This window comes from Hyla sarda, chromosome 2 (genome assembly GCF_029499605.1).
Source record: "Hyla sarda isolate aHylSar1 chromosome 2, aHylSar1.hap1, whole genome shotgun sequence".
NCBI lineage: Eukaryota > Metazoa > Chordata > Amphibia > Anura > Hylidae > Hyla > Hyla sarda.
The window spans coordinates 180962287-180983740 of NC_079190.1; the positions used below are offsets into that span (position 1 = coordinate 180962287).

The window sequence follows — 21454 nt, forward strand, 5'->3', positions numbered from 1 at the left end:
ATTTGACTGCAGATCAAGAGGTCCTTGGTACAAATCCGAGTGCCCCCTAACACATGCATGCTTTTTTTTCCTCTGTGCAGTTGCTCTGTGTGCCAAAACAGGCCAAGACCATGGTCGCCGCATATGCCTGACAAGCAGCTCCCACGGCATAGTGGTTAGAGCAGCCACCTTGGAGCGAAGAGGTTGTGAGTTCGAATCCTGTCAAGACCCTGAAGATGGCAGCTGTTAAAAGAGATGGATCGTGAGAACCTGGGATGTCTGGTGGATTGGAAGATATTGGTGCATGGATGGACTGAGGCGAGGTGGATGTCAAGGAGAGCAGTTGTCGAGGTAAGTGGTTGGAGGAAGGTGTAGTTGTGGGGCATTGTGGAAGGTGGACTGAGGCGAGGAGGATGTCAAGGAGAGCAGTTGTCGAGGTAAGTGGTTGGAGGAAGGTGTAGTTGTGGGGCATCGTGGAAGGTGGACTGAGGCGAGGAGGACGTCAAGGAGAGCAGTTGTCGAGGTGAGTGGTTAGAGGGCGTTGCGGAGGAAGGTGTAGTTGTGGGGCATCGTGGAAGGTGGTCCACTGCCTGGAATGGAGGATTCTAGGTTGGGGATCTGCCAAAAGTGGTGTTGTGTCTGTCGAAGCATGTGGGATGTTGAAAATAAAAAGATGGGGGATTTTATTTGCCTTTTTTTTGTTTTGTTTTTTTTTTTATCAAGAAAACCTCCTCTGCAATCCACCATTGCCTCCAACCCTTCACACCAACTACCACTACTGCCTCCACACCAACTACCACCACTGCCACCAGCCCTTCACACCAATTACCGGGACCACTCACTTCCACACCAACAACCTTCTTCCTATGGAACCTTCCCACCCACACCACCACCACTCATGGGATTGGAAGATATCGGTGCATGGATGGACTGAGGCGAGGTGGATGTCAGGAAGAGCGGAATGGAGAGCAATGTCCCTGAAGACCCTGGAGCATGTCGCTGGATGGACTGAGGCGAGGAGGATGTCAAGGAGAGCAGTTGTCGAGGTAAGTAAGTGGTTAGAGGGCGTTGCGGAGGAAGGTGTAGTTGTGGGGCATCGTGGAAGGTGGTCCACTGCCTGGAATGGAGGATTCTAGGTTGGGGATCTGCCAAAAGTGGTGTTGTGTCTGTCGAAGCATGTGGGATGTTGAAAATAAAAAGATGGGGGATTTTATTTGCCTTTTTTTTTTTTTTTTTTTTTTATATCAAGAAAACCTCCTCTGCAATCCACCATTGCCTCCAGCCCTTCACACCAACTACCACTACTGCCTCCACACCAACTACCACCACTGCCACCAGCCCTTCACACCAATTACCGGGACCACTCACTTCCACACCAACAACCTTCTTCCTATGGAACCTTCCCACCCACACCACCACCACTCATGGGATTGGAAGATATCGGTGCATGGATGGACTGAGGCGAGGTGGATGTCAGGAAGAGCGGAATGGAGAGCAATGTCCCTGAAGACCCTGGAGCATGTCGCTGGATGGACTGAGGCGAGGAGGATGTCAAGGAGAGCAGTTGTCGAGGTAAGTAAGTGGTTAGAGGGCGTTGCGGAGGAAGGTGTAGTTGTGGGGCATCGTGGAAGGTGGTCCACTGCCTGGAATGGAGGATTCTAGGTTGGGGATCTGCCAAAAGTGGTGTTGTGTCTGTCGAAGCATGTGGGATGTTGAAAATAAAAAGATGGGGGATTTTATTTGCCTTTTTTTTATATCACGAAAACCTCCTCTGCAATCCACCATTGCCTCCAGCCCTTCACACCAACTACCACCACTGCCTCCACACCAGCTACCACCATTGCCACCAGCCCTTCACACCAACTACCACCCAGGAACCGGGACCACTCACTTCCACACCAACAACCTTCTTCCTATGGAATCTTCCCACCCACACTCACATACCAGCTACCACAGCCATCCACACCAGAGCTCCTTCTCCAACACCTTATGGGTGCCCGACCATCAACCACTTCACACACACACACACACACACTCCTCCGCTTCCACACTATGCTGCCACAATTTCTCCAAACGAGCTTCAGGGTGTTCACAGGACTTGAACTCACAACCTCTCTGCTCCAAGGCAGCAGCTCTAACCACTAGACCATGAGAGCTTCATGGAAACTAGCAAGGATGACTGTGGTCTTGGCCTGTTTTGACAAAATCATTTTTTTCCCCACCGGTTCATATACATTTGACTGGGATAGTACAGGCAAGCCGAGAGCTAGTTCGGACTTAGCTTCGAATCCCCCCTCTGTGCGGTTACCCTGGCAAGCCATGTGTTGCGGGGGTATAGCTCAGTGGTAGAGCATTTGACTGCAGATCAAGAGGTCCTTGGCTCAAATCCGAGTGCCCCCTAACACACATTTTTTTGCTTTACGACTTAACCATATCCTACATATGTAGTGGTGGTGGTGGGGGGGAGGCGCCATAGGAAGAAGGTTGTTGGTGTGGAAGTGAGTGGCCCTGGGTGGTGGGCTGAAGGGCTGGAGGCAGTGGTGGTAGTTGGTGTGAAGGGCTGGAGGCAACGTTGAGGTACAAACAAGCCACATGTTGTGGGGCTGAAGCTCAGTGGTAGAGCATTTGACTGCATGTAAAGAGGTCCGAGTGCCCGTAACACACATTTTTTTTCTTTACAAGCTTAACCGTATCCCACATATGTAGTTTATTGCAGAAAATTAAAAATGTTGAGGTACAGATGAGCTGCATGTTGCGGGGGTATAGCTCAGTGGTAGAGCATTTGACTGCAGATCAAGAGGTCCTTGGTTCAAATCCGAGTGCCCCCTAACACATGCATGCTTTTTTTTACAGCTTAACCACATCCTACATATGTTGTTTATAGCAGACCCCCACTAGCTTTACACTGCAAGATTTTGGTCGCCTCATCCAGTTGATGAGCAGCCACCCTGGAGCGCAGAGGTTCAAGAGGTCCTTGGTTCAAATACAAATGCCCGCTAATGCACAATTTTTTCTTGGTGGGGCATTGTGGTCAGACAGAAAAGAACCATACAACTTCCTCTGTAGTATAAAGCAGCTGATAAGAGTAAAGAGCTTTAAATACAAGTCATTTACTAATCTGTCTAACTTTTTGGCACCAGTTAATTTAAAAAAAAAAAATTGACACACGAGTATCCCTTTAAGATCTACGAATGTAACTCTTTGATCTTTTTGTGGTTTGACAAAACTTACATCTAAGTTACATTTATAGATTGAACCCACCACCTTCACACTGTAAGGTGGCAAGGCTAACCACTTAGCATTCAGAGATCTTGACATAGCCAGTTGAGAGCTAGCTCCACCTTAGGTTGGAGTCCCCCCCCCCCCCCTTTCCTCTGTGCAGTTGCTCTGTGTGCCAAAACAGGCCAAGACCTTGGTCGCCGCATATGCCAGACAAGCAGCTCCCACGGCATAGTGGTTAGAGCAGCCACCTTGGAGCGAAGAGGTTGTGAGTTCGAATCCTGTCAAGACCCTGAAGATGGCAGCTGTTAAAAGAGATGGATCGTGAGAACCTGGGATGTCTGGTGGATTGGAAGATATCGGTGCATGGATGGACTGAGGCGAGGTGGATGTCAAGGAGAGCAGTTGTCGAGGTAAGTGGTTGGAGGAAGGTGTAGTTGTGGGGCATTGTGGAAGGTGGACTGAGGCGAGGAGGATGTCAAGGAGAGCAGTTGTGGAGGAAGGTGTAGTTGTGGGGCATCGTGGAAGGTGGACTGAGGCGAGGAGGACGTCAAGGAGAGCAGTTGTCGAGGTGAGTGGTTAGAGGGCGTTGCGGAGGAAGGTGTAGTTGTGGGGCATCGTGGAAGGTGGTCCACTGCCTGGAATGGAGGAGTCTAGGTTGGGGATCTGCCAAAAGTGGTGTTGTGTCTGTCGAAGCATGTGGGATGTTGAAAATAAAAAGATGGGGGATTTTATTTGCCTTTTTTTTGTTTTGTTTTTTTTTTTTTATCAAGAAAACCTCCTCTGCAATCCACCATTGCCTCCAACCCTTCACACCAACTACCACTACTGCCTCCACACCAACTACCACCACTGCCACCAGCCCTTCACACCAATTACCGGGACCACTCACTTCCACACCAACAACCTTCTTCCTATGGAACCTTCCCACCCACACCACCACCACTCATGGGATTGGAAGATATCGGTGCATGGATGGACTGAGGCGAGGTGGATGTCAGGAAGAGCGGAATGGAGAGCAATGTCCCTGAAGACCCTGGAGCATGTCGCTGGATGGACTGAGGCGAGGAGGATGTCAAGGAGAGCAGTTGTCGAGGTAAGTAAGTGGTTAGAGGGCGTTGCGGAGGAAGGTGTAGTTGTGGGGCATCGTGGAAGGTGGTCCACTGCCTGGAATGGAGGATTCTAGGTTGGGGATCTGCCAAAAGTGGTGTTGTGTCTGTCGAAGCATGTGGGATGTTGAAAATAAAAAGATGGGGGATTTTATTTGCCTTTTTTTTTTTTTATATCAAGAAAACCTCCTCTGCAATCCACCATTGCCTCCAGCCCTTCACACCAACTACCACTACTGCCTCCACACCAACTACCACCACTGCCACCAGCCCTTCACACCAATTACCGGGACCACTCACTTCCACACCAACAACCTTCTTCCTATGGAACCTTCCCACCCACACCACCACCACTCATGGGATTGGAAGATATCGGTGCATGGATGGACTGAGGCGAGGTGGATGTCAGGAAGAGCGGAATGGAGAGCAATGTCCCTGAAGACCCTGGAGCATGTCGCTGGATGGACTGAGGCGAGGAGGATGTCAAGGAGAGCAGTTGTCGAGGTAAGTAAGTGGTTAGAGGGCGTTGCGGAGGAAGGTGTAGTTGTGGGGCATCGTGGAAGGTGGTCCACTGCCTGGAATGGAGGATTCTAGGTTGGGGATCTGCCAAAAGTGGTGTTGTGTCTGTCGAAGCATGTGGGATGTTGAAAATAAAAAGATGGGGGATTTTATTTGCCTTTTTTTTATATCACGAAAACCTCCTCTGCAATCCACCATTGCCTCCAGCCCTTCACACCAACTACCACCACTGCCTCCACACCAGCTACCACCATTGCCACCAGCCCTTCACACCAACTACCACCCAGGAACCGGGACCACTCACTTCCACACCAACAACCTTCTTCCTATGGAATCTTCCCAACCATAGCCAGGAAGCCAACGGGCTTCCCATAGCCAGTTGAGAGCTAGCTCCACCTTAGGTTGGAGTCCCCCCCCCCCCCCTTTCCTCTGTGCAGTTGCTCTGTGTGCCAAAACAGGCCAAGACCTTGGTCGCCGCATATGCCTGACAAGCAGCTCCCACGGCATAGTGGTTAGAGCAGCCGCCTTGGAGCGAAGAGGTTGTGAGTTCGAATCCTGTCAAGACCCTGAAGATGGCAGCTGTTAAAAGAGATGGATCGTGAGAACCTGGGATGTCTGGTGGATTGGAAGATATCGGTGCATGGATGGACTGAGGCGAGGTCGATGTCAAGAAGCATGTGGGATGTTGAAAATAAAAAGATGGGGGATTTTATTTGCCTTTTTTTTTTTTTTATATCAAGAAAACCTCCTCTGCAATCCACCATTGCCTCCAGCCCTTCACACCAACTACCACCACTGCCTCCACACCAGCTACCACCATTGCCACCAGCCCTTCACACCAACTACCACCCAGGAACCGGGACCACTCACTTCCACACCAACAACCTTCTTCCTATGGAATCTTCCCACCCACACTCACATACCAGCTACCACAGCCATCCACACCAGAGCTCCTTCTCCAACACCTTATGGGTGCCCGACCATCAACCACTTCACACACACACACACACACACACTCCTCCGCTTCCACACTATGCTGCCACAATTTCTCCAAACGAGCTTCAGGGTGTTCACAGGACTTGAACTCACAACCTCTCTGCTCCAAGGCAGCAGCTCTAACCACTAGACCATGAGAGCTTCATGGAAACTAGCAAGGATGACTGTGGTCTTGGCCTGTTTTGACAAAATCATTTTTTTCCCCACCGGTTCATATACATTTGACTGGGATAGTACAGGCAAGCCGAGAGCTAGTTCGGACTTAGCTTCGAATCCCCCCTCTGTGCGGTTACCCTGGCGGTGCCCGTAACACACATTTTTTTCTTTACAAGCTTAACCGTATCCCACATATGTAGTTTATTGCAGAAAATTAAAAATGTTGAGGTACAGATGAGCTGCATGTTGCGGGGGTATAGCTCAGTGGTAGAGCATTTGACTGCAGATCAAGAGGTCCTTGGTACAAATCCGAGTGCCCCCTAACACATGCATGCTTTTTTTTCCTCTGTGCAGTTGCTCTGTGTGCCAAAACAGGCCAAGACCATGGTCGCCGCATATGCCTGACAAGCAGCTCCCACGGCATAGTGGTTAGAGCAGCCACCTTGGAGCGAAGAGGTTGTGAGTTCGAATCCTGTCAAGACCCTGAAGATGGCAGCTGTTAAAAGAGATGGATCGTGAGAACCTGGGATGTCTGGTGGATTGGAAGATATTGGTGCATGGATGGACTGAGGCGAGGTGGATGTCAAGGAGAGCAGTTGTCGAGGTAAGTGGTTGGAGGAAGGTGTAGTTGTGGGGCATTGTGGAAGGTGGACTGAGGCGAGGAGGATGTCAAGGAGAGCAGTTGTCGAGGAAAGTGGTTGGTGGAAGGTGTAGTTGTGGGGCATCGTGGAAGGTGGACTGAGGCGAGGAGGACGTCAAGGAGAGCAGTTGTCGAGGTGAGTGGTTAGAGGGCGTTGCGGAGGAAGGTGTAGTTGTGGGGCATCGTGGAAGGTGGTCCACTGCCTGGAATGGAGGATTCTAGGTTGGGGATCTGCCAAAAGTGGTGTTGTGTCTGTCGAAGCATGTGGGATGTTGAAAATAAAAAGATGGGGGATTTTATTTGCCTTTTTTTTGTTTTGTTTTTTTTTTTTTATCAAGAAAACCTCCTCTGCAATCCACCATTGCCTCCAACCCTTCACACCAACTACCACTACTGCCTCCACACCAACTACCACCACTGCCACCAGCCCTTCACACCAATTACCGGGACCACTCACTTCCACACCAACAACCTTCTTCCTATGGAACCTTCCCACCCACACCACCACCACTCATGGGATTGGAAGATATCGGTGCATGGATGGACTGAGGCGAGGTGGATGTCAGGAAGAGCGGAATGGAGAGCAATGTCCCTGAAGACCCTGGAGCATGTCGCTGGATGGACTGAGGCGAGGAGGATGTCAAGGAGAGCAGTTGTCGAGGTAAGTAAGTGGTTAGAGGGCGTTGCGGAGGAAGGTGTAGTTGTGGGGCATCGTGGAAGGTGGTCCACTGCCTGGAATGGAGGATTCTAGGTTGGGGATCTGCCAAAAGTGGTGTTGTGTCTGTCGAAGCATGTGGGATGTTGAAAATAAAAAGATGGGGGATTTTATTTGCCTTTTTTTTTTTTTTTTTTTTTTTATATCAAGAAAACCTCCTCTGCAATCCACCATTGCCTCCAGCCCTTCACACCAACTACCACTACTGCCTCCACACCAACTACCACCACTGCCACCAGCCCTTCACACCAATTACCGGGACCACTCACTTCCACACCAACAACCTTCTTCCTATGGAACCTTCCCACCCACACCACCACCACTCATGGGATTGGAAGATATCGGTGCATGGATGGACTGAGGCGAGGTGGATGTCAGGAAGAGCGGAATGGAGAGCAATGTCCCTGAAGACCCTGGAGCATGTCGCTGGATGGACTGAGGCGAGGAGGATGTCAAGGAGAGCAGTTGTCGAGGTAAGTAAGTGGTTAGAGGGCGTTGCGGAGGAAGGTGTAGTTGTGGGGCATCGTGGAAGGTGGTCCACTGCCTGGAATGGAGGATTCTAGGTTGGGGATCTGCCAAAAGTGGTGTTGTGTCTGTCGAAGCATGTGGGATGTTGAAAATAAAAAGATGGGGGATTTTATTTGCCTTTTTTTTATATCACGAAAACCTCCTCTGCAATCCACCATTGCCTCCAGCCCTTCACACCAACTACCACCACTGCCTCCACACCAGCTACCACCATTGCCACCAGCCCTTCACACCAACTACCACCCAGGAACCGGGACCACTCACTTCCACACCAACAACCTTCTTCCTATGGAATCTTCCCACCCACACTCACATACCAGCTACCACAGCCATCCACACCAGAGCTCCTTCTCCAACACCTTATGGGTGCCCGACCATCAACCACTTCACACACACACACACACACACACACACTCCTCCGCTTCCACAATTTCTCCAAACGAGCTTCAGGGTGTTCACAGGACTTGAACTCACAACCTCTCTGCTCCAAGGCAGCAGCTCTAACCACTAGACCATGAGAGCTTCATGGAAACTAGCAAGGATGACTGTGGTCTTGGCCTGTTTTGACAAAATCATTTTTTTCCCCACCGGTTCATATACATTTGACTGGGATAGTACAGGCAAGCCGAGAGCTAGTTCGGACTTAGCTTCGAATCCCCCCTCTGTGCGGTTACCCTGGCAAGCCATGTGTTGCGGGGGTATAGCTCAGTGGTAGAGCATTTGACTGCAGATCAAGAGGTCCTTGGCTCAAATCCGAGTGCCCCCTAACACACATTTTTTTGCTTTACGACTTAACCATATCCTACATATGTAGTGGTGGTGGTGGGGGGGAGGCGCCATAGGAAGAAGGTTGTTGGTGTGGAAGTGAGTGGCCCTGGGTGGTGGGCTGAAGGGCTGGAGGCAGTGGTGGTAGTTGGTGTGAAGGGCTGGAGGCAACGTTGAGGTACAAACAAGCCACATGTTGTGGGGCTGAAGCTCAGTGGTAGAGCATTTGACTGCATGTAAAGAGGTCCGAGTGCCCGTAACACACATTTTTTTTCTTTACAAGCTTAACCGTATCCCACATATGTAGTTTATTGCAGAAAATTAAAAATGTTGAGGTACAGATGAGTTGCATGTTGCGGGGGTATAGCTCAGTGGTAGAGCATTTGACTGCAGATCAAGAGGTCCTTGGTTCAAATCCGAGTGCCCCCTAACACATGCATGCTTTTTTTTACAGCTTAACCACATCCTACATATGTTGTTTATAGCAGACCCCCACTAGCTTTACACTGCAAGATTTTGGTCGCCTCATCCAGTTGATGAGCAGCCACCCTGGAGCGCAGAGGTTCAAGAGGTCCTTGGTTCAAATACAAATGCCCGCTAATGCACAATTTTTTCTTGGTGGGGCATTGTGGTCAGACAGAAAAGAACCATACAACTTCCTCTGTAGTATAAAGCAGCTGATAAGAGTAAAGAGCTTTAAATACAAGTCATTTACTAATCTGTCTAACTTTTTGGCACCAGTTAATTTAAAAAAAAAAAATTGACACACGAGTATCCCTTTAAGATCTACGAATGTAACTCTTTGATCTTTTTGTGGTTTGACAAAACTTACATCTAAGTTACATTTATAGATTGAACCCACCACCTTCACACTGTAAGGTGGCAAGGCTAACCACTTAGCATTCAGAGATCTTGACATAGCCAGTTGAGAGCTAGCTCCACCTTAGGTTGGAGTCCCCCCCCCCCCCCCCCCCCCTTTCCTCTGTGCAGTTGCTCTGTGTGCCAAAACAGGCCAAGACCTTGGTCGCCGCATATGCCAGACAAGCAGCTCCCACGGCATAGTGGTTAGAGCAGCCACCTTGGAGCGAAGAGGTTGTGAGTTCGAATCCTGTCAAGACCCTGAAGATGGCAGCTGTTAAAAGAGATGGATCGTGAGAACCTGGGATGTCTGGTGGATTGGAAGATATCGGTGCATGGATTGACTGAGGCGAGGTGGATGTCAAGGAGAGCAGTTGTCGAGGTAAGTGGTTGGAGGAAGGTGTAGTTGTGGGGCATTGTGGAAGGTGGACTGAGGCGAGGAGGATGTCAAGGAGAGCAGTTGTGGAGGAAGGTGTAGTTGTGGGGCATCGTGGAAGGTGGACTGAGGCGAGGAGGACGTCAAGGAGAGCAGTTGTCGAGGTGAGTGGTTAGAGGGCGTTGCGGAGGAAGGTGTAGTTGTGGGGCATCGTGGAAGGTGGTCCACTGCCTGGAATGGAGGAGTCTAGGTTGGGGATCTGCCAAAAGTGGTGTTGTGTCTGTCGAAGCATGTGGGATGTTGAAAATAAAAAGATGGGGGATTTTATTTGCCTTTTTTTTTTTTTTTTTTTTTTTTTTTTATCAAGAAAACCTCCTCTGCAATCCACCATTGCCTCCAACCCTTCACACCAACTACCACTACTGCCTCCACACCAACTACCACCACTGCCACCAGCCCTTCACACCAATTACCGGGACCACTCACTTCCACACCAACAACCTTCTTCCTATGGAACCTTCCCACCCACACCACCACCACTCATGGGATTGGAAGATATCGGTGCATGGATGGACTGAGGCGAGGTGGATGTCAGGAAGAGCGGAATGGAGAGCAATGTCCCTGAAGACCCTGGAGCATGTCGCTGGATGGACTGAGGCGAGGAGGATGTCAAGGAGAGCAGTTGTCGAGGTAAGTAAGTGGTTAGAGGGCGTTGCGGAGGAAGGTGTAGTTGTGGGGCATCGTGGAAGGTGGTCCACTGCCTGGAATGGAGGATTCTAGGTTGGGGATCTGCCAAAAGTGGTGTTGTGTCTGTCGAAGCATGTGGGATGTTGAAAATAAAAAGATGGGGGATTTTATTTGCCTTTTTTTTTTTTTATATCAAGAAAACCTCCTCTGCAATCCACCATTGCCTCCAGCCCTTCACACCAACTACCACTACTGCCTCCACACCAACTACCACCACTGCCACCAGCCCTTCACACCAATTACCGGGACCACTCACTTCCACACCAACAACCTTCTTCCTATGGAACCTTCCCACCCACACCACCACCACTCATGGGATTGGAAGATATCGGTGCATGGATGGACTGAGGCGAGGTGGATGTCAGGAAGAGCGGAATGGAGAGCAATGTCCCTGAAGACCCTGGAGCATGTCGCTGGATGGACTGAGGCGAGGAGGATGTCAAGGAGAGCAGTTGTCGAGGTAAGTAAGTGGTTAGAGGGCGTTGCGGAGGAAGGTGTAGTTGTGGGGCATCGTGGAAGGTGGTCCACTGCCTGGAATGGAGGATTCTAGGTTGGGGATCTGCCAAAAGTGGTGTTGTGTCTGTCGAAGCATGTGGGATGTTGAAAATAAAAAGATGGGGGATTTTATTTGCCTTTTTTTTATATCACGAAAACCTCCTCTGCAATCCACCATTGCCTCCAGCCCTTCACACCAACTACCACCACTGCCTCCACACCAGCTACCACCATTGCCACCAGCCCTTCACACCAACTACCACCCAGGAACCGGGACCACTCACTTCCACACCAACAACCTTCTTCCTATGGAATCTTCCCAACCATAGCCAGGAAGCCAACGGGCTTCCCATAGCCAGTTGAGAGCTAGCTCCACCTTAGGTTGGAGTCCCCCCCCCCCCTTTCCTCTGTGCAGTTGCTCTGTGTGCCAAAACAGGCCAAGACCTTGGTCGCCGCATATGCCTGACAAGCAGCTCCCACGGCATAGTGGTTAGAGCAGCCGCCTTGGAGCGAAGAGGTTGTGAGTTCGAATCCTGTCAAGACCCTGAAGATGGCAGCTGTTAAAAGAGATGGATCGTGAGAACCTGGGATGTCTGGTGGATTGGAAGATATCGGTGCATGGATGGACTGAGGCGAGGTCGATGTCAAGAAGCATGTGGGATGTTGAAAATAAAAAGATGGGGGATTTTATTTGCCTTTTTTTTTTTTTTTTTTATATCAAGAAAACCTCCTCTGCAATCCACCATTGCCTCCAGCCCTTCACACCAACTACCACCACTGCCTCCACACCAGCTACCACCATTGCCACCAGCCCTTCACACCAACTACCACCCAGGAACCGGGACCACTCACTTCCACACCAACAACCTTCTTCCTATGGAATCTTCCCACCCACACTCACATACCAGCTACCACAGCCATCCACACCAGAGCTCCTTCTCCAACACCTTATGGGTGCCCGACCATCAACCACTTCACACACACACACACACACACACACACACACACTCCTCCGCTTCCACACTATGCTGCCACAATTTCTCCAAACGAGCTTCAGGGTGTTCACAGGACTTGAACTCACAACCTCTCTGCTCCAAGGCAGCAGCTCTAACCACTAGACCATGAGAGCTTCATGGAAACTAGCAAGGATGACTGTGGTCTTGGCCTGTTTTGACAAAATCATTTTTTTCCCCACCGGTTCATATACATTTGACTGGGATAGTACAGGCAAGCCGAGAGCTAGTTCGGACTTAGCTTCGAATCCCCCCTCTGTGCGGTTACCCTGGCAAGCCATGTGTTGCGGGGGTATAGCTCAGTGGTAGAGCATTTGACTGCAGATCAAGAGGTCCTTGGCTCAAATCCGAGTGCCCCCTAACACACATTTTTTTGCTTTACGACTTAACCATATCCTACATATGTAGTGGTGGTGGTGGGGGGGAGGCGCCATAGGAAGAAGGTTGTTGGTGTGGAAGTGAGTGGCCCTGGGTGGTGGGCTGAAGGGCTGGAGGCAGTGGTGGTAGTTGGTGTGAAGGGCTGGAGGCAACGTTGAGGTACAAACAAGCCACATGTTGTGGGGCTGAAGCTCAGTGGTAGAGCATTTGACTGCATGTAAAGAGGTCCGAGTGCCCGTAACACACATTTTTTTTCTTTACAAGCTTAACCGTATCCCACATATGTAGTTTATTGCAGAAAATTAAAAATGTTGAGGTACAGATGAGCTGCATGTTGCGGGGGTATAGCTCAGTGGTAGAGCATTTGACTGCAGATCAAGAGGTCCTTGGTACAAATCCGAGTGCCCCCTAACACATGCATGCTTTTTTTTCCTCTGTGCAGTTGCTCTGTGTGCCAAAACAGGCCAAGACCATGGTCGCCGCATATGCCTGACAAGCAGCTCCCACGGCATAGTGGTTAGAGCAGCCACCTTGGAGCGAAGAGGTTGTGAGTTCGAATCCTGTCAAGACCCTGAAGATGGCAGCTGTTAAAAGAGATGGATCGTGAGAACCTGGGATGTCTGGTGGATTGGAAGATATTGGTGCATGGATGGACTGAGGCGAGGTGGATGTCAAGGAGAGCAGTTGTCGAGGTAAGTGGTTGGAGGAAGGTGTAGTTGTGGGGCATTGTGGAAGGTGGACTGAGGCGAGGAGGATGTCAAGGAGAGCAGTTGTCGAGGTAAGTGGTTGGAGGAAGGTGTAGTTGTGGGGCATCGTGGAAGGTGGACTGAGGCGAGGAGGACGTCAAGGAGAGCAGTTGTCGAGGTGAGTGGTTAGAGGGCGTTGCGGAGGAAGGTGTAGTTGTGGGGCATCGTGGAAGGTGGTCCACTGCCTGGAATGGAGGATTCTAGGTTGGGGATCTGCCAAAAGTGGTGTTGTGTCTGTCGAAGCATGTGGGATGTTGAAAATAAAAAGATGGGGGATTTTATTTGCCTTTTTTTTGTTTTGTTTTTTTTTTTTTATCAAGAAAACCTCCTCTGCAATCCACCATTGCCTCCAACCCTTCACACCAACTACCACTACTGCCTCCACACCAACTACCACCACTGCCACCAGCCCTTCACACCAATTACCGGGACCACTCACTTCCACACCAACAACCTTCTTCCTATGGAACCTTCCCACCCACACCACCACCACTCATGGGATTGGAAGATATCGGTGCATGGATGGACTGAGGCGAGGTGGATGTCAGGAAGAGCGGAATGGAGAGCAATGTCCCTGAAGACCCTGGAGCATGTCGCTGGATGGACTGAGGCGAGGAGGATGTCAAGGAGAGCAGTTGTCGAGGTAAGTAAGTGGTTAGAGGGCGTTGCGGAGGAAGGTGTAGTTGTGGGGCATCGTGGAAGGTGGTCCACTGCCTGGAATGGAGGATTCTAGGTTGGGGATCTGCCAAAAGTGGTGTTGTGTCTGTCGAAGCATGTGGGATGTTGAAAATAAAAAGATGGGGGATTTTATTTGCCTTTTTTTTTTTTTTTTTTTTTTATATCAAGAAAACCTCCTCTGCAATCCACCATTGCCTCCAGCCCTTCACACCAACTACCACTACTGCCTCCACACCAACTACCACCACTGCCACCAGCCCTTCACACCAATTACCGGGACCACTCACTTCCACACCAACAACCTTCTTCCTATGGAACCTTCCCACCCACACCACCACCACTCATGGGATTGGAAGATATCGGTGCATGGATGGACTGAGGCGAGGTGGATGTCAGGAAGAGCGGAATGGAGAGCAATGTCCCTGAAGACCCTGGAGCATGTCGCTGGATGGACTGAGGCGAGGAGGATGTCAAGGAGAGCAGTTGTCGAGGTAAGTAAGTGGTTAGAGGGCGTTGCGGAGGAAGGTGTAGTTGTGGGGCATCGTGGAAGGTGGTCCACTGCCTGGAATGGAGGATTCTAGGTTGGGGATCTGCCAAAAGTGGTGTTGTGTCTGTCGAAGCATGTGGGATGTTGAAAATAAAAAGATGGGGGATTTTATTTGCCTTTTTTTTATATCACGAAAACCTCCTCTGCAATCCACCATTGCCTCCAGCCCTTCACACCAACTACCACCACTGCCTCCACACCAGCTACCACCATTGCCACCAGCCCTTCACACCAACTACCACCCAGGAACCGGGACCACTCACTTCCACACCAACAACCTTCTTCCTATGGAATCTTCCCACCCACACTCACATACCAGCTACCACAGCCATCCACACCAGAGCTCCTTCTCCAACACCTTATGGGTGCCCGACCATCAACCACTTCACACACACACACACACACACACTCCTCCGCTTCCACAATTTCTCCAAACGAGCTTCAGGGTGTTCACAGGACTTGAACTCACAACCTCTCTGCTCCAAGGCAGCAGCTCTAACCACTAGACCATGAGAGCTTCATGGAAACTAGCAAGGATGACTGTGGTCTTGGCCTGTTTTGACAAAATCATTTTTTTCCCCACCGGTTCATATACATTTGACTGGGATAGTACAGGCAAGCCGAGAGCTAGTTCGGACTTAGCTTCGAATCCCCCCTCTGTGCGGTTACCCTGGCAAGCCATGTGTTGCGGGGGTATAGCTCAGTGGTAGAGCATTTGACTGCAGATCAAGAGGTCCTTGGCTCAAATCCGAGTGCCCCCTAACACACATTTTTTTGCTTTACGACTTAACCATATCCTACATATGTAGTGGTGGTGGTGGGGGGGAGGCGCCATAGGAAGAAGGTTGTTGGTGTGGAAGTGAGTGGCCCTGGGTGGTGGGCTGAAGGGCTGGAGGCAGTGGTGGTAGTTGGTGTGAAGGGCTGGAGGCAACGTTGAGGTACAAACAAGCCACATGTTGTGGGGCTGAAGCTCAGTGGTAGAGCATTTGACTGCATGTAAAGAGGTCCGAGTGCCCGTAACACACATTTTTTTTCTTTACAAGCTTAACCGTATCCCACATATGTAGTTTATTGCAGAAAATTAAAAATGTTGAGGTACAGATGAGTTGCATGTTGCGGGGGTATAGCTCAGTGGTAGAGCATTTGACTGCAGATCAAGAGGTCCTTGGTTCAAATCCGAGTGCCCCCTAACACATGCATGCTTTTTTTTACAGCTTAACCACATCCTACATATGTTGTTTATAGCAGACCCCCACTAGCTTTACACTGCAAGATTTTGGTCGCCTCATCCAGTTGATGAGCAGCCACCCTGGAGCGCAGAGGTTCAAGAGGTCCTTGGTTCAAATACAAATGCCCGCTAATGCACAATTTTTTCTTGGTGGGGCATTGTGGTCAGACAGAAAAGAACCATACAACTTCCTCTGTAGTATAAAGCAGCTGATAAGAGTAAAGAGCTTTAAATACAAGTCATTTACTAATCTGTCTAACTTTTTGGCACCAGTTAATTTAAAAAAAAAAAATTGACACACGAGTATCCCTTTAAGATCTACGAATGTAACTCTTTGATCTTTTTGTGGTTTGACAAAACTTACATCTAAGTTACATTTATAGATTGAACCCACCACCTTCACACTGTAAGGTGGCAAGGCTAACCACTTAGCATTCAGAGATCTTGACATAGCCAGTTGAGAGCTAGCTCCACCTTAGGTTGGAGTCCCCCCCCCCCCCCCCTTTCCTCTGTGCAGTTGCTCTGTGTGCCAAAACAGGCCAAGACCTTGGTCGCCGCATATGCCAGACAAGCAGCTCCCACGGCATAGTGGTTAGAGCAGCCACCTTGGAGCGAAGAGGTTGTGAGTTCGAATCCTGTCAAGACCCTGAAGATGGCAGCTGTTAAAAGAGATGGATCGTGAGAACCTGGGATGTCTGGTGGATTGGAAGATATCGGTGCATGGATGGACTGAGGCGAGGTGGATGTCAAGGAGAGCAGTTGTCGAGGTAAGTGGTTGGAGGAAGGTGTAGTTGTGGGGCATTGTGGAAGGTGGACTGAGGCGAGGAGGATGTCAAGGAGAGCAGTTGTGGAGGAAGGTGTAGTTGTGGGGCATCGTGGAAGGTGGACTGAGGCGAGGAGGACGTCAAGGAGAGCAGTTGTCGAGGTGAGTGGTTAGAGGGCGTTGCGGAGGAAGGTGTAGTTGTGGGGCATCGTGGAAGGTGGTCCACTGCCTGGAATGGAGGAGTCTAGGTTGGGGATCTGCCAAAAGTGGTGTTGTGTCTGTCGAAGCATGTGGGATGTTGAAAATAAAAAGATGGGGGATTTTATTTGCCTTTTTTTTTTTTTTTTTTTTTTTTTTTTATCAAGAAAACCTCCTCTGCAATCCACCATTGCCTCCAACCCTTCACACCAACTACCACTACTGCCTCCACACCAACTACCACCACTGCCACCAGCCCTTCACACCAATTACCGGGACCACTCACTTCCACACCAACAACCTTCTTCCTATGGAACCTTCCCACCCACACCACCACCACTCATGGGATTGGAAGATATCGGTGCATGGATGGACTGAGGCGAGGTGGATGTCAGGAAGAGCGGAATGGAGAGCAATGTCCCTGAAGACCCTGGAGCATGTCGCTGGATGGACTGAGGCGAGGAGGATGTCAAGGAGAGCAGTTGTCGAGGTAAGTAAGTGGTTAGAGGGCGTTGCGGAGGAAGGTGTAGTTGTGGGGCATCGTGGAAGGTGGTCCACTGCCTGGAATGGAGGATTCTAGGTTGGGGATCTGCCAAAAGTGGTGTTGTGTCTGTCGAAGCATGTGGGATGTTGAAAATAAAAAGATGGGGGATTTTATTTGCCTTTTTTTTATATCACGAAAACCTCCTCTGCAATCCACCATTGCCTCCAGCCCTTCACACCAACTACCACCACTGCCTCCACACCAGCTACCACCATTGCCACCAGCCCTTCACACCAACTACCACCCAGGAACCGGGACCACTCACTTCCACACCAACAACCTTCTTCCTATGGAATCTTCCCAACCATAGCCAGGAAGCCAACGGGCTTCCCATAGCCAGTTGAGAGCTAGCTCCACCTTAGGTTGGAGTCCCCCCCCCCCCCTTTCCTCTGTGCAGTTGCTCTGTGTGCCAAAACAGGCCAAGACCTTGGTCGCCGCATATGCCTGACAAGCAGCTCCCACGGCATAGTGGTTAGAGCAGCCGCCTTGGAGCGAAGAGGTTGTGAGTTCGAATCCTGTCAAGACCCTGAAGATGGCAGCTGTTAAAAGAGATGGATCGTGAGAACCTGGGATGTCTGGTGCATTGGAAGATATCGGTGCATGGATGGACTGAGGCGAGGTCGATGTCAAGAAGCATGTGGGATGTTGAAAATAAAAAGATGGGGGATTTTATTTGCCTTTTTTTTTTTTTTTTTATATCAAGAGCTCCACACCAGAGCTCCGTTGCGGAGGAAGGTGTAGTTGTGGGGCATCGTGGAAGGTGGTCCACTGCCTGGAATGGAGGATTCTAGGTTGGGGATCTGCCAAAAGTGGTGTTGTGTCTGTCGAAGCATGTGGGATGTTGAAAATAAAAAGATGGGGGATTTTATTTGCCTTTTTTTTATATCACGAAAACCTCCTCTGCAATCCACCATTGCCTCCAGCCCTTCACACCAACTACCACCACTGCCTCCACACCAGCTACCACCATTGCCACCAGCCCTTCACACCAACTACCACCCAGGAACCGGGACCACTCACTTCCACACCAACAACCTTCTTCCTATGGAATCTTCCCACCCACACTCACATACCAGCTACCACAGCCATCCACACCAGAGCTCCTTCTCCAACACCTTATGGGTGCCCGACCATCAACCACTTCACACACACACACACACACTCCTCCGCTTCCACACTATGCTGCCACAATTTCTCCAAACGAGCTTCAGGGTGTTCACAGGACTTGAACTCACAACCTCTCTGCTCCAAGGCAGCAGCTCTAACCACTAGACCATGAGAGCTTCATGGAAACTAGCAAGGATGACTGTGGTCTTGGCCTGTTTTGACAAAATCATTTTTTTCCCCACCGGTTCATATACATTTGACTGGGATAGTACAGGCAAGCCGAGAGCTAGTTCGGACTTAGCTTCGAATCCCCCCTCTGTGCGGTTACCCTGGCAAGCCATGTGTTGCGGGGGTATAGCTCAGTGGTAGAGCATTTGACTGCAGATCAAGAGGTCCTTGGCTCAAATCCGAGTGCCCCCTAACACACATTTTTTTGCTTTACGACTTAACCATATCCTACATATGTAGTGGTGGTGGTGGGGGGGAGGCGCCATAGGAAGAAGGTTGTTGGTGTGGAAGTGAGTGGCCCTGGGTGGTGGGCTGAAGGGCTGGAGGCAGTGGTGGTAGTTGGTGTGAAGGGCTGGAGGCAACGTTGAGGTACAAACAAGCCACATGTTGTGGGGCTGAAGCTCAGTGGTAGAGCATTTGACTGCATGTAAAGAGGTCCGAGTGCCCGTAACACACATTTTTTTTCTTTACAAGCTTAACCGTATCCCACATATGTAGTTTATTGCAGAAAATTAAAAATGTTGAGGTACAGATGAGTTGCATGTTGCGGGGGTATAGCTCAGTGGTAGAGCATTTGACTGCAGATCAAGAGGTCCTTGGTTCAAATCCGAGTGCCCCCTAACACATGCATGCTTTTTTTTACAGCTTAACCACATCCTACATATGTTGTTTATAGCAGACCCCCACTAGCTTTACACTGCAAGATTTTGGTCGCCTCATCCAGTTGATGAGCAGCCACCCTGGAGCGCAGAGGTTCAAGAGGTCCTTGGTTCAAATACAAATGCCCGCTAATGCACAATTTTTTCTTGGTGGGGCATTGTGGTCAGACAGAAAAGAACCATACAACTTCCTCTGTAGTATAAAGCAGCTGATAAGAGTAAAGAGCTTTAAATACAAGTCATTTACTAATCTGTCTAACTTTTTGGCACCAGTTAATTTAAAAAAAAAAAATTGACACACGAGTATCCCTTTAAGATCTACGAATGTAACTCTTTGATCTTTTTGTGGTTTGACAAAACTTACATCTAAGTTACATTTATAGATTGAACCCACCACCTTCACACTGTAAGGTGGCAAGGCTAACCACTTAGCATTCAGAGATCTTGACATAGCCAGTTGAGAGCTAGCTCCACCTTAGGTTGGAGTCCCCCCCCCCCCCCCCCCCCTTTCCTCTGTGCAGTTGCTCTGTGTGCCAAAACAGGCCAAGACCTTGGTCGCCGCATATGCCAGACAAGCAGCTCCCACGGCATAGTGGTTAGAGCAGCCACCTTGGAGCGAAGAGGTTGTGAGTTCGAATCCTGTCAAGACCCTGAAGATGGCAGCTGTTAAAAGAGATGGATCGTGAGAACCTGGGATGTCTGGTGGATTGGAAGATATCGGTGCATGGATGGACTGAGGCGAGGTGGATGTCAAGGAGAGCAGTTGTCGAGGTAAGTGGTTGGAGGAAGGTGTAGTTGTGGGGCATTGTGGAAGGTGGACTGAGGCGAGGAGGATGTCAAGGAGAGCAGTTGTGGAGGAAGGTGTAGTTGTGGGGCATCGTGGAAGGTGGACTGAGGCGAGGAGGACGTCAAGGAGAGCAGTTGTCGAGGTGAGTGGTTAGAGGGCGTTGCGGAGGAAGGTGTAGTTGTGGGGCATCGTGGAAGGTGGTCCACTGCCTGGAATGGAGGAGTCTAGGTTGGGGATCTGCCAAAAGTGGTGTTGTGTCTGTCGAAGCATGTGGGATGTTGAAAATAAAAAGATGGGGGATTTTATTTGCCTTTTTTTTTTTTTTTTTTTTTTTTTTTATCAAGAAAACCTCCTCTGCAATCCACCATTGCCTCCAACCCTTCACACCAACTACCACTACTGCCTCCACACCAACTACCACCACTGCCACCAGCCCTTCACACCAATTACCGGGACCACTCACTTCCACACCAACAACCTTCTTCCTATGGAACCTTCCCACCCACACCACCACCACTCATGGGATTGGAAGATATCGGTGCATGGATGGACTGAGGCGAGGTGGATGTCAGGAAGAGCGGAATGGAGAGCAATGTCCCTGAAGACCCTGGAGCATGTCGCTGGATGGACTGAGGCGAGGAGGATGTCAAGGAGAGCAGTTGTCGAGGTAAGTAAGTGGTTAGAGGGCGTTGCGGAGGAAGGTGTAGTTGTGGGGCATCGTGGAAGGTGGTCCACTGCCTGGAATGGAGGATTCTAGGTTGGGGATCTGCCAAAAGTGGTGTTGTGTCTGTCGAAGCATGTGGGATGTTGAAAATAAAAAGATGGGGGATTTTATTTGCCTTTTTTTTTTTTTATATCAAGAAAACCTCCTCTGCAATCCACCATTGCCTCCAGCCCTTCACACCAACTACCACTACTGCCTCCACACCAACTACCACCACTGCCACCAGCCCTTCACACCAATTACCGGGACCACTCACTTCCACACCAACAACCTTCTTCCTATGGAACCTTCCCACCCACACCACCACCACTCATGGGATTGGAAGATATCGGTGCATGGATGGACTGAGGCGAGGTGGATGTCAGGAAGAGCGGAATGGAGAGCAATGTCCCTGAAGACCCTGGAGCATGTCGCTGGATGGACTGAGGCGAGGAGGATGTCAAGGAGAGCAGTTGTCGAGGTAAGTAAGTGGTTAGAGGGCGTTGCGGAGGAAGGTGTAGTTGTGGGGCATCGTGGAAGGTGGTCCACTGCCTGGAATGGAGGATTCTAGGTTGGGGATCTGCCAAAAGTGGTGTTGTGTCTGTCGAAGCATGTGGGATGTTGAAAATAAAAAGATGGGGGATTTTATTTGCCTTTTTTTTATATCACGAAAACCTCCTCTGCAATCCACCATTGCCTCCAGCCCTTCACACCAACTACCACCACTGCCTCCACACCAGCTACCACCATTGCCACCAGCCCTTCACACCAAC

At 50.0% G+C, this 21454-nt stretch overlaps 4 non-coding genes across 4 annotated transcripts; all 4 read left to right on the top strand.

Annotated features, from left to right (window-relative positions):
* Positions 1–2735: 2735 nt before the first annotated feature.
* On the top strand, positions 2736–2807 carry TRNAC-GCA (transfer RNA cysteine (anticodon GCA)). Its single transcript has one exon. It is a non-coding gene; the product is annotated as a tRNA-Cys (tRNA).
* Positions 2808–8983: 6176 nt separating this feature from the next.
* On the top strand, positions 8984–9055 carry TRNAC-GCA (transfer RNA cysteine (anticodon GCA)). Its single transcript has one exon. It is a non-coding gene; the product is annotated as a tRNA-Cys (tRNA).
* A 6526-nt stretch (positions 9056–15581) lies between these two features.
* On the top strand, positions 15582–15653 carry TRNAC-GCA (transfer RNA cysteine (anticodon GCA)). The gene has a single exon. It is a non-coding gene; the product is annotated as a tRNA-Cys (tRNA).
* A 3427-nt stretch (positions 15654–19080) lies between these two features.
* On the top strand, positions 19081–19152 carry TRNAC-GCA (transfer RNA cysteine (anticodon GCA)). The gene has a single exon. It is a non-coding gene; the product is annotated as a tRNA-Cys (tRNA).
* Positions 19153–21454: the final 2302 nt, after the last annotated feature.